At 37.5% G+C, this 12,497-nt stretch overlaps 1 protein-coding gene across 1 annotated transcript in view; it reads right to left on the bottom strand.

Annotated features, from left to right (window-relative positions):
• AGMO (alkylglycerol monooxygenase) overlaps window positions 1-12,497 on the bottom strand; it is a 1,982,086-nt gene that overhangs the window by 1,265,004 nt on the left and 704,585 nt on the right. The gene's annotated exons all lie outside the window — the stretch shown is intronic.

Here is a 12,497-nt window from a genome sequence, read left to right as displayed (position 1 = left end):
TTTTGTGCGCATCCTGTAACTTGTGTATAAGAGCTTCTGTGTTGGTGTCCCCACCCATATTTTCTTGTGTATCCATAGCAGAATGTATTGTATCAGCCCTAGTCAAAATGTCTAAAACATTTTGCATATGCTTCCTAACTTGTATGTCATGTTTTTTTAACATTTGCATGTGTTTTTTCATTAAGCTATGTTAACTCATCATCCAGCTGTTTGTCTCATAATTCCATATCTTTGTTAAAAGCATCCCACTGTGAGCCGTAGGTCTGAAACATTTTAGCTGTTTCTACAACCTGTAAACCTTTAGCATGATCTACAAATGACTAGAATTGTCTATTAAACATAGAAAGTGGCATTACAAAAATGAATTTTGACTTCATCTGAGAATTTTGACTTGTCCTGCATAATCTTTACTGACAGTTTTTGTAACGGAGTTTTATGACATGTTAAACAAAAACAAGGATATCTGTCACCACAGTTAAGACATTCAGTTTTACTTTTATACTATTGTACATACTGATCAAAACAATGAATCCATTTACACATATAAACATTTTCATTTGTATTTATACAATTTTGTATTACATTTAAAAGCACTACGGGCTTGTTCATACCATTGATGTAATGGCCAAACGTTATCAAGAGTCTTGTTTAAGTCTATGGCCACAGAATGTGTGCATTTAGCACTTATGTCCTTGATTATATTTAGCACTTATATCCTTGATGGTATCCATGTTTTTTTCAGAAAGAGGCTTACTATTTTCTAAAATGGCTAACAGGTGATCAAGCTGTAGACCAAAACTGCAAACTAGAAATTCTTTCTTTGTCAAAAATACTGGTGAACGTCTCAGAGCAGATGCAAAGATGAAATCTTGGTTTCACCTGTTTGGAAGTTCCTGATACTGCTGAGCTGTTCAATACCGACTGTACTGAGGTTGGTGCCAACAAAATATTAACTGATGCTTGTTGTAGTATTTTTAAGAATATTTAAAAGGTTTGAATTAATTCTGGCATAGGTTCATAGGTAGGTACTAGGCCCAGCCAAAAAGGTACCCTGGCATTTACCATCCAAGAAAATTATTTTCCTGTGCCACTGTTGAGCATAACCACAAAAGTGATCCCCGGGGTGACTTTCCTATTTCCCATCCAATCATCAAGATTTTTCTTGAAGAGTACTAATGAGGAGCTTTGTTTGATATAGACAGGTAGTTTATTCCAGAGTATGGGAAGTCTCTGGGACAGGAATCTATCCCCCCAGCATGTTCTGTTTATTGTGGTGACAAGGTTTAGGTCCCTAGAGCGTATAGCTCGGAGGGATTGGGACTTCTCTAAGTGGAGCATGTCCAATAGCTCTGGGTTTGACATAGCTTTGTATGTTAGGCAGAGATCACCTCTGAGTAGGCGATATGCGACGGAGTAAAGCTGGAGTTTTTTGAGACAGTCTGCGTAGGGCATCCGTTTGAGGCAGGTAATCCTTTTTGTGAGGTATTTCTGTGGCCTTTCCAGTTGTTGTAGATGTCTTGTGAGGTACATACCAAAAGGGGCGGCGTTGTACTCTATAATGGGTCTAATGAGTGATGAGTAGAGGGGAACGATGACCTCTTTTTTTTCTGGATGAGAAACCTTTTGTGATGAGATGTGCCACGTAGAAGGATTTCCTGACTACTGTTGTGATGTGATTATCAAAGGAGAGACTACTGTCCACCTGTGTCCCAAGGTCTCTTATCACACTTTCAGTGTTAAGTATGCTACCGTCTATGTTGTAGTTCATGGGTACAGAGTTTTTACCAAAGGGGATGACAATGCACTTTTTGGCATTGAGCTTGAGGCCATGGCTTTGACACCAGGCATCTGTCTCAGTGAGGCCCTTTTGTAGGATGTCCACATCATTAGGAGTTTCGATTATGGCTCCTAGTTTGCAGTCATCTGTGAACTTCGTTAGCCAAAGACCTTCTGCGTTAGCCTGTACTTCAGAGAAGTAGATACCAAACAGGAAAGGACCCAGAACTGAACCCTGTGGTACTCCACTTGTCACTGATCTGAAGTCGGATTTGGAGTCTGCTGCTTTCACATTGTGGGTTCTGTCAGTGAGCCAGTTGGAAACCCATCTTGTGACATAGGAATTTATACCTAGTTTGGTGAGTTTATCTATAATTCAAGAGTATGGGATGGTGTCAAAAGCCTTGGCAAGATCTAGATAGGCTGTGTGAACCACCTCACCCTCATCTACGGCTTTGGTGATGGCTTCAAAGAAGTCTATCAGGTTTAGGAGACATGATCTGCCGTTTACAAACCCAAACTGGGTGGGGTCCAGAGTTTGGAGGTTACCAATGTCTTTCATTATAAATTCCATGATGTTACATTCCATGGCCTTGCAGACCAGGCTCGTCAAGCTAATGGGGCGTTAGTTCCCAAGGTCCATGGTGGCTCCCCCCATGTGGAGTGGGATAACCGTCGCTGTGCACCATTCAGCGGGCACAAAGCCTGAGGTGAGGCTATGATTGAACATGGTACTTAGGTGGGGTGCCAGTTCATTCTGTAGTTCATGTAGAACGCAGCCTGGGATGTTGTCTGGTCCCATGGATGCTGTGTTCTTGGCTTTGGAGAGTGTGGTTTTTACCTGTGCAGCTGTGATTACAGGAACTTTGCATTCTTCCGGTATAGAGATGGGCTCTTTAAGGGGTGTGAGCGGGGTAAAGTTAGCACTGATCCTATCTGCCAGGATATTGGCAATATCAGTTGGGTCTGTATATTTAGTGCCATTGTGCTGTAACTCAGAGCAGATCTGAGTGTTGCCATTGGGATTCTTGACATAGCTATAGAATGCTTTGTGGTTGTCTCTAGAATCAGTAGATTTGGAGGATTTTATCAAGGATCGCAGCTTCTTACTGAGGCTGACCAGAGAGCTCCTCCACTCATGGGATTTTACTCTCTTTTGCAACAGTTTCTTCCTTCTTTTGTACAGTTTGTTTATGGCAGGGGACCACCAGATCGGCTTCTTTTTTTTGGAGGATAGCGTCTTGGTTCTGTTTGGGATAGCACGATCCATGCATTCATGTAAGTACTTATAAAGTGCAGTTGTGTAGGATTCAGTAGTCGTAACTGTATTGTCCATCTGCATGGGTGTCATGAAGTTCATCACTTCTGTCTTAAGAAGCATAAAGTTGGCTTTGGAGAAATTTTTACTGTGATTTCCTTAATGGGGGGTGGGGGCAAAATGTGGATATCTAGAGTAATTAGCTTATGGTCGGATCGGAATAATGAGGCTATGACTTCATGTGTGGAACACCGGTCACTCGTGTTGGTAATGACTAGATCTAGGATATTGTTACCCCTGGTGGAGGTGTGGATAAGTTGATCCAGAGCATTGGAGTTTATGAATTCCAGAAAGCGTTGAACGATGGAGTTGGTACATGAGTAGGTTTTCCAGTTAATGGTGGGGTAGTTGAAATCACCCATTATTAGGGTGTTTGGTTGAACCCTAATATTTTCCAGTACATCAAGAAAAGAGGAGTGGGAATCCTAGGGCATGGTGGGGGATCTGGAGCAAGCTACAATTTGGATTGCAGTTTTGCCCAGAGTTAGTTGCACTTGGATAACCTCCGCTGCATTATGCTGAGCAACTAGCCTGGGGGTGTGGATATCCTTAATGAATATGGACACACCCCCGCCTTTGGTGTTCCGGCCCAGGTTACATGGCCAAAAAGTGTGGTATGAGTTATAGTCTGGTAGTGCAGGGGTGCTCTCTGCAGCCTTGAACCAGGTCTCAGTCACTGCACAGATATTAATGTTCTCCATTTTAAGAAGTGCCTTGAGTGAGTGCATTTTGAGATTTAGACTTCTAGCATTGAGTAGCATCACCCTCAGTTTTTGCTTGCCTGTTCCTGTTACGGTGGTGAATTTGTCATTTGAACCTTGTCTAAAAAAGGCACTATAGGGGTGGCAAGAACCTTATCCAGTATCCAGAATCCCAGGGGTGACAGGTGCAGGCCATCTCTGGCAAAGCATTGTGGTCTGTCGACCATGTCATCCCAGGCAGACAGATACTGGATCCCTTTAGAATGACACCAGAAGCTTAGCCAATTGTTGAAGTCAATCATTTTGTCCTTGTACTGAGGTATCATTCTGGGTGATGGCAGAATGCTACTCAGGGCTAGGATCATACCTGCCTGGGCTACAAGATTGGAGAGCTCTTCCATGTCTCTTTTCAAGTAGTCCAGGGAGGTACGCCTGAGGTCATTCACACAATGGACAATGACAGAGTCATATTTGTACTTGTTGTGGAGTGACCTGAGTGTGTGGGTTATGTGGCAGATCCTGGCACCCAACAGGCAGCTGACAGTAACCTTCTCCTTGTTTAGCCTCGTGAGTGGGACATCAGTGTGCCTGACTATAGAGTCATCTATGACTAGTGTGTTGGGTACGTTGTTTTGCCTTATTGGTTGTGGTTGAGTGGCACACTGAGTCTGCAGGATATGTGTCATTTGGGTTGTGTTGGGGGGTGGAGGTTGCTTACATTTCTGCTTTGGAGGTCTCTGTTGCTTGAGCAGATTATTACTGAGAGCCACCGCAAATATTTTTGTCTTTCTATGTGTAGATTTTGGTGGTGAAGATTTAGTGAGACTATGTGATGAGTGTGGTGTGGTGCAAGTGTTTACCTTCTCCTCTTGACTGTCAAGTTCAGTTTTGGTTGGAGAGAGCTTTACCTCCAGTTTGGCTAGATAAGTGTATCTCTCACAGGTTGTAGTGTTGGGTGGTAGGAGGAGAGGGTTGTCTGTGTACATGAGGCAAGTTCTACATTGCCCCAAGATGCCCAAATTCATCAGATAGACAGGAGAGAACACTGGGAACTGACCCTTGGACATGCCTGAATAAAAACAATATTTTCCTCTAGATAAGTGAGGAAAGTGAGTAGAAGAGCTGTTTTTCTCTAAGCAAGTGAGGAAAGTAAGTACCAAACAGTTTTCCTCTAAGTAATGAGGAAGGTTGAGTGCTATAGTAATTAATAAGTTATTTAGTGCTTACAAGTGCTGATCACGAATAAGCAAATTCAAGTGCTAAAACTAAGAATCTGTATATGGACTAAACTGGTTACAGGAAAGGGGGGAAGTGCAAATGTGGGCTTTTAAATCAGAAAGTTGAGAGAGATGTAAAAACTGCCCAAACGGCCAGTAACAACAATTTCTGGGCCAGAACCACTCCTTATGTGGTAGATAGGTTACCTAGTGCTTACCACTCCCATTGATAAGCTAGAAGGCTTCCCTCCAACACAGACAGCTTGGGGGGCTCAGAAGCTTACATATAGTCCTGGATACAGCAAATCTGAATCTGGACTACACTAGTTACAGGAAAGGTAGGAAACAGGCTTAGATTTTTTTTATATACAGAAATTAGCTAAAACAGCAGAAAAACAATTCAAATGCAGTGCAAGCTAGCACACTTGAGTATGTAGCAATGTTAGACCAAACAGTTTAAAAAAATGCAATTAAATTAAAAATGACTAAAAACAAGTGCAGAAGGAGTCTATTAGGTAGAATGAGGTAAACAGATGGGACTGGGGGGAGTGTCCCAGATCAAATCTACAGTGGGGGCAGGCAACTGCAAAAGCCTCCAAATTTACACAAGACAGGATTAGGGAGGATGGGTAGGGGAAAGGCAGAAAAATATACTTAGCTCTGTATATCTCCAGATAGTTTGAAGAGCACACTGTCAGGACAAAGGAAGGCTCCAGCAATGATATGCAGGCTGTTACTAAGAGGGTCTAATTTAACTCACAGAATGTAAAAACAGTTATACCAACTTAAGACACAGAGAACTAAGGGGAGGTGGGGAAAACCAACACCTTCAGCAGAGATCTGAAAAACTATACAGTGAAGCAAAAATAACAGTGCACAACTCTGAAGTCAGCCAGCAATGATATAAAATTAGTCAAGCAACAATTAACAGTACACAACTCTGAAGTGCCAGAAAAATATACATAGCTCTGTATATCTCCAGATAGTTTGAAGAGCACACTGTCAGGACACAGGAATGTCACTGTTAAACTGAATTATCAGCAGGTACACAGACTAATTGTTCAATGAGTATTCATATGCTGAAGAGTTTATGGAAGCAAGCCAACCAAGCATTACTGTGACATTATAAAAATTTTCTTAATAACACAGATCACTGTTAGATACATTGCACTTCCTCAGATTACAAAAATGTACACCAAATAGTCTTTACAGCCACTTTTATCTAGTTTCAAAACTTAGTCCTTGATGAAAATATTATTTTCCTGTATTGAAGTATTCTTTATCTGCATTCTTAGCTCATCCAGAGAAAACTGGTTTCTTCAGGCAGCCAAAATGTTCTTTCATTGATAGGAGAGTCTGTAACGTTTTCTGCTGTGTTAGCCATTTCCCTTTTGCAAGTTCATTAGATGGAATATCTGTATACATTCAACTGTTTATATTTCAACAAGCCTCTATTGTTAATGCCATTTGTTACAAAAACATTCATCAGTATAATACTTTTGTTTCACACAAGCACATTCTATTAATCTCATGCATATATCTTTTCTGAACTTGCAGATGCTTTGTCACATGCTATTTCTAAAAATATCACACTGTTACTATGACAAAAAGCAGTTTCATCAAACCTCTGTTACTGTGAAAGAAAAACAGTTCTACCAAATTATATATTTTTTCTATCAGATACATGCTATGACTATGAGGGAAAGCATGCTATCCTTTATATAATTCTATCAGTATTCAGACACATGTCCTACAAAAAATCATCTAGTTTGTCAGCCATGTGAAAAAGATGGGTAATATGGTTAACAGCAGAGTGGGTTTAGTTTACCTTGGTTTAGCCTGAAGACTGTTAGCCAAACTACTACAGAATGGTGATCTGATACTGGAGTATGTGGACCTGTGTAGAATAATGTGTGAAAGAAGATATGTGAGATTTAAAACTAGAACATTTTGCGATATGTGTCAAGTAAGTTTAGAGTACAGGAAATAAAACTGCCTTTTGAGAGAATCCAGTGCCTTCATCCACCAAATGTAGCTGACATGAATAATGCCTCTGTTGTTGAAATCATATGGGCGTCAAGGTATTAAAATCACCCTATGTTAATATCTCAGTGGACAAAATCAACAAGTTTTTAAATTCAATTTCTCTGCCTGGCAGCAGAGAAATACCATCAATAATGAATATATTTCTAGAGTAAAGCATTACAACTGATATCAGCATACCACAGTTACTGAAAGAGAAACTGAGTGACTCTGTAGCAAACTGGGTATGAACAAAGACTAAATTTAACAAGTTCTGCTACAAGTTCAGCAGATGGTAGAATAGTTTTTTTTTTCTCTCTCTGTACCTATTTTCTCTTTATATAGAACCATTATTCAGGTCAATCATACAAAAAGCCTATTACTCAATTCATAAATTTAACAATATTAGTATCCCTTTAACAGCTTTTGCTGATGATGTTAACATACATGTCATATCTCTAAAATCAGACCTTCCTAAAATCCTTAAACAAATTATAATATATTAACAATTTTCAGACTATAAAAAATAGTCCTTGTAAATCTATAATTTTACCTTTAAATAGCAGTTATCTTCCTCTAGAAGAGTCAATATATAATGATATTAAAATACATTCTTCTATGATATATTTAGGTATTCTTTTTAACCAGAATTCCAACTTGAATTTCACAGATATTTTTGAACACCTTTAATGAATTATCACTTGTGACACAGTCAAACAAAATTAATATAAAAGTAATCAAACCATATTAACAAGTTCACATTTGCAAATATTACAGTTCACATTTGTTGTTATATATCATGTAGTATAAACAATATCATACAAATCATTCAATTCTTGCCTCATCCTAAACCTCATTCCTCCTCCAAAACAATTTTCTGTATGTATGTATGTATTGCTCCCACAATTTCCATTGTTTCTATGTAATTTATTATTACCCTAATCTAAAGAACTTACTCCCTTCCCTTCCAGTACTTCATGTATAGTTGGTTTAGATTTTGGCTTCCATTTTCTAGTAATTGCTTTTTGGTAACCACCGTAATTAAACTTAACATGACCTTACTATGTCTTGGCAATTCAGATCCTTTATCCCAGCTCAAAAAACGTATTTCTTTACTTACATTCATTTGCCGACCCATTATTTCTTACAAAGTACTCTGTAAGGATTTTTAAAGTCTGCTAACTCACTACAGTCCCAAAACATACCTTCCCGGTTACCTCTTTCTTCCCTATCACACCTCCAACATTTGCCATCTACCTGAAGAAAAATTCATTGGCGTCTACTCTGGGTATAACAGTATCTATGAAAACACTTTTAAGCAAAAATCCTAAACCTGCTAGTATTTGGAAGCCATACACCTGTCCTTCCATTGTTTCTTTGTGAATTGCATATTTGATCTCTCTTCACAATCTTTTTTACCTCTTCTAATTGATTCCTACAGTAATTATGCATTGTATAAGTCTTACTAATTATCCCTTTTTAACAGTAGCTTCTTTTCTAGAGTCAAGTAAAAATTCAACCAGGATGGGTTTTTCATTTAGGATCCACCTAGCCATTTCTTGTCTGTAATACTCTAATATCAATTCCTGATAGGGAAGGCAATCACTAGACTGCTATCCAAATGTCTTCTTGGTCTCTTCCCATTCTATTACCTTTCCTTCTCTAATTATTTGTTCCCAAAACCTTGGTACCTTTGCCATCTTCTTCCAGTAAATTTTATCTATTTGCTGTACCCCTAATTACAGTCATCTCTATCAGCAGAATCTGCTTTCTCAAATGCCATGTTGGCTTAGTTCTTAGTATACTTTCTGCTACTTTATGAATATAATATTCTATATGATTGTTACTACTCTCTTTAAAGATCTGCATCCAAAATCCCATTCTTGCCTTATTTCTTGAATTATCCCCCTGATTCATCATAACCCCTTTCCAGTTTGCATTGTAGTTTTCTGCTTGTGTTAAGTATAACAGCCTTAACTGTGCAGTTCTAAAATATTTTTTCAAATCAGGTAATCCTAAACCTCCTTGTTCTATTGGGGGGAATCAACATATCCCACTTGACTCTTCCCTTCTTCCCCTTACAAATAAAATCCTTCAACTCTTTATTAATTACTATCCACAACTTCTCCTTGGGTTGATAAAATATGCCTAACCTGTGTGTAAAACTAAACGGACAACGTTTTTACTGCTTGCATCTTGCTACTCTTACCCATAAACAAGAGCTTCCACTTATCTTTTGGTTAGTCTCTTCCTAAGTATCTCTAGTTGCCATAACTTAATACTTTTTAATTGAATTTCACAGATAATATTGATATGATCTGTTTGAATATCACGAACGACCTGATAAGATGGAAACAATGTAATTTCTCTTTTTTTATCCAAAATTTTATGCTAGTCAAAATAAATACATTACCAGGATACTTTTATATCTTGATTCCTTATTTTATACTATACCAAGCAAATTCTTAAGAATGATGGATTGGTTAAATTCAAATGGTCACCCAAATTCGCTAGAATGAAATTTAACAAACTAACTCTTCCCAAGAAATAAGAGGATCAAGACTATCAGATTGTTATCTATAATTCTTAATCATTAATGACATCAGAAATTAAAGTTTAGATGTCTGGAAGTTAACAAAAGTGATAAATTTAATAATTTATGGCAATATGTAATGAATAATAAATATATCTGAAATTCATATAAATGTATATTTAATACTAGATACTCAAATATTTTCATATACTCTACTTATTGGGAAAGAAATTAATCATCCCCTTCAGAAAATGAAATATACAACTCTAGCCAGTTTAATATAAAATATATTTCCCTTAAACATTATACTATACTCAATTTATGACTTTAAATCATGTCTACAAACTAGTATCCGCTTTTCCCACTTTTTCACCATCTTGTAAACCCTGCAGGTATGAACAACCAGATATAATCATTGTCATGTCATTTGGAATTGTAAATCTGTTAATAACTTGTGGAAGATTATGAAAATTAAGGTCCAGTTTTGGGAATGCAGCAATGAAATTATTACCAGTAATTTTGCACTACTTAATATCCCACCAATTAAACCTTTCACATAAAAATATCAAGGTACTTAATTGTTTATGCTGATTAAGCTGTAAAATGTCTTACACTGTAAAAATTTATCATGGAATGGATTTATAGGTACGGCTATAAATGATATCAAAGCCTTAAATGTTGCCCCTAAGGAATAAAATATCTTTTTTTTACTGAGTGTTGGTCAAAGATCTTGGATATTATTATATCAATTTTGGTGCAGGCATCTGCCTGCAATACAAATGAAAAGCTATAAGAAAATCAATATACGTATACACATTCTTTTTTTACCCTCCTCACAAAGATAATGCTCATTTTACCAGTTATTTTTCATACATGTTACATTTCCTATCTACTGTTTTTATATTTCTGTTTTTTTTTTTTCTCTTTTAGATATCAGGTCATAAAGTCAATTGGTAAAAAAACAAAAAAGGCAGGAACACAGCAGAACTGTTCGAATTTTCTTTACTTCAACAGACTGGTACCTCGGCCATTTGTCTTCAACGGAAACTTGTAAACAGTTTATGAAAATAGCCAGTCATTTTTCATATTAAGTGTATAGTTTGTTTCTTTGTTTTTTTCTTGTATCTATATTCTCTTCATAAGTTTATTGATATATACTTTACAAAATAAAAACGTTTGAAAAAAAAAAAAAGTATAGGTTCTACTACCTCTTCTTGACTCACCATAACACAAAGAATAGCCCAAAAATACATCAGATTTCACAAGCACCACTCAAGTGCAAACAGTTTTGGCCAATATCTGCTCAAGCCCATACAAAATACTGGCAAAAATAAATGCTGTCAAAAATCTTTTTTTTTTTTTTTTTGCAAGAGTCAAACCTCTTTGCATACTTTCTTCCCCCACACTTACAATATTATTCTAATGTCAGTATACCTCAGAGAAAGACTAATCACTTAAAGGGAATGTAAGTCATGTCATGCTTTTTTACTGTAAGGCTGTGATAGTGAGGATCACATCAGCCAGATATAAGCAAATGAAGAATGAAGCTTGTGTGCTAAAGCAAATGTGATGTGTACTTGAGTGATCTGAATACAGGACTACACAGATGTAAGCCATTAGAACACCATATACACATATCCCTTGTAAGAAAAGAAGAAAAAAGTGCTTACGGCAAAAAGTCATAGCTGCTCATAATGCTTTAATGATTTCGTTATACCTCATATCTTGAGTGGCTTCAAGGCCTTAGGATACTCTGGGCTTGTATGCAATTAAAATTAACCACAGTATAAGTTTTCCTTTTAGCTGTAAACCATGTGGTCATGCCAGCAGTATCAAATGATTGAGAACTGAAAGCTGATAAAAAAACTCATGGCAAGATCCCAACTTCCACTGTAGTATAGGGGCTGCACCTGTACCCTGCACAATGTATTCTTCAACCTGAGGTCCGACAGTTTTGTGAAAAATGGCATTTCCTCTTTCCCATGGTTGTAAAATGACTGTCTCTAATAATACATAGAAAATATATGTGTGTGTGTGTGTGTGTGTGTGTGTGTGTGTGTGTGTGTGTGTGTGTGTGTGAGTGACTGAGTGCACGTGTGTGCCCAGAAATTGCTGAGCCAAATGAGAGGGCTTTGTTAGCAGCAATTTACCACCACTATGTCTTCTCAGAATAATATACAGATGAAGACAATACTAGGTAATATCCCCATCTATTCAGATTAAGAAAGTCAGTACATGAAAAGTGATAGCTGGTAGGAAAATGCAGTACAGGAAGGGAGTATTTAAGCACAGTAAATAATCCAATAAATCTTACAATGCAGCACAGCCCAATCATGCCTACAAAGTAAATATTTATAAAACAAGAAAGAGAAGAGGTTATGTATTTCAAGAAGCTGCCATTTATGACTGTTGAAGCAAAGCCTTCAACCACTAGAAGGTTTTGGCTATTAGACTGTAAGCCTGGTGCATGATTTATTGCATAGTAAGGTAGCTGTTCTTTAATAATTTTCTTTCTTTCTTTCTTTCTTTCTTTCTTTCTTTCTTTCTTTCTTTCTTTCTTTCTTTCTTTTTGTTTAGCAGGGTAGTGCACTGATAAAAAGCAGCAGGGTAGTGCAGACTAATTACACAGAAAAAAAAACTGTTTATACATTCTACTGAACAAGCACAGTGCAACGTACAATCAAGCAGAGTGTAATGTACAATATATACATTAGTTTCTAAAGTGGGTCAATCCTAAGTGAATCTTGAGAGAGGAGAACAAAACTTGGAAAGGAGATAGGTTAGATGATATGTCCCGTGTTGAAGCAGAAGCATTTGGCAAGGATGAAGAAGTGCTTTTTGAGTTGCATTCTGAATATGGAATACATGTTGATTTCCTTAATATCAATGAGGAAAGCTTGCTAAAGAGTAGGTGCCTGAGAGAAGAAAAC

The sequence above is a fragment of the Protopterus annectens genome, chromosome 4.part0, assembly GCF_019279795.1.
Source record: "Protopterus annectens isolate FY-2018-M chromosome 4.part0, PAN1.0, whole genome shotgun sequence".
Taxonomy (NCBI): domain Eukaryota; kingdom Metazoa; phylum Chordata; order Ceratodontiformes; family Protopteridae; genus Protopterus; species Protopterus annectens.
Note: the sequence above shows the minus strand (reverse complement) of the source record. Positions and strands in the feature narration are given on the sequence as shown.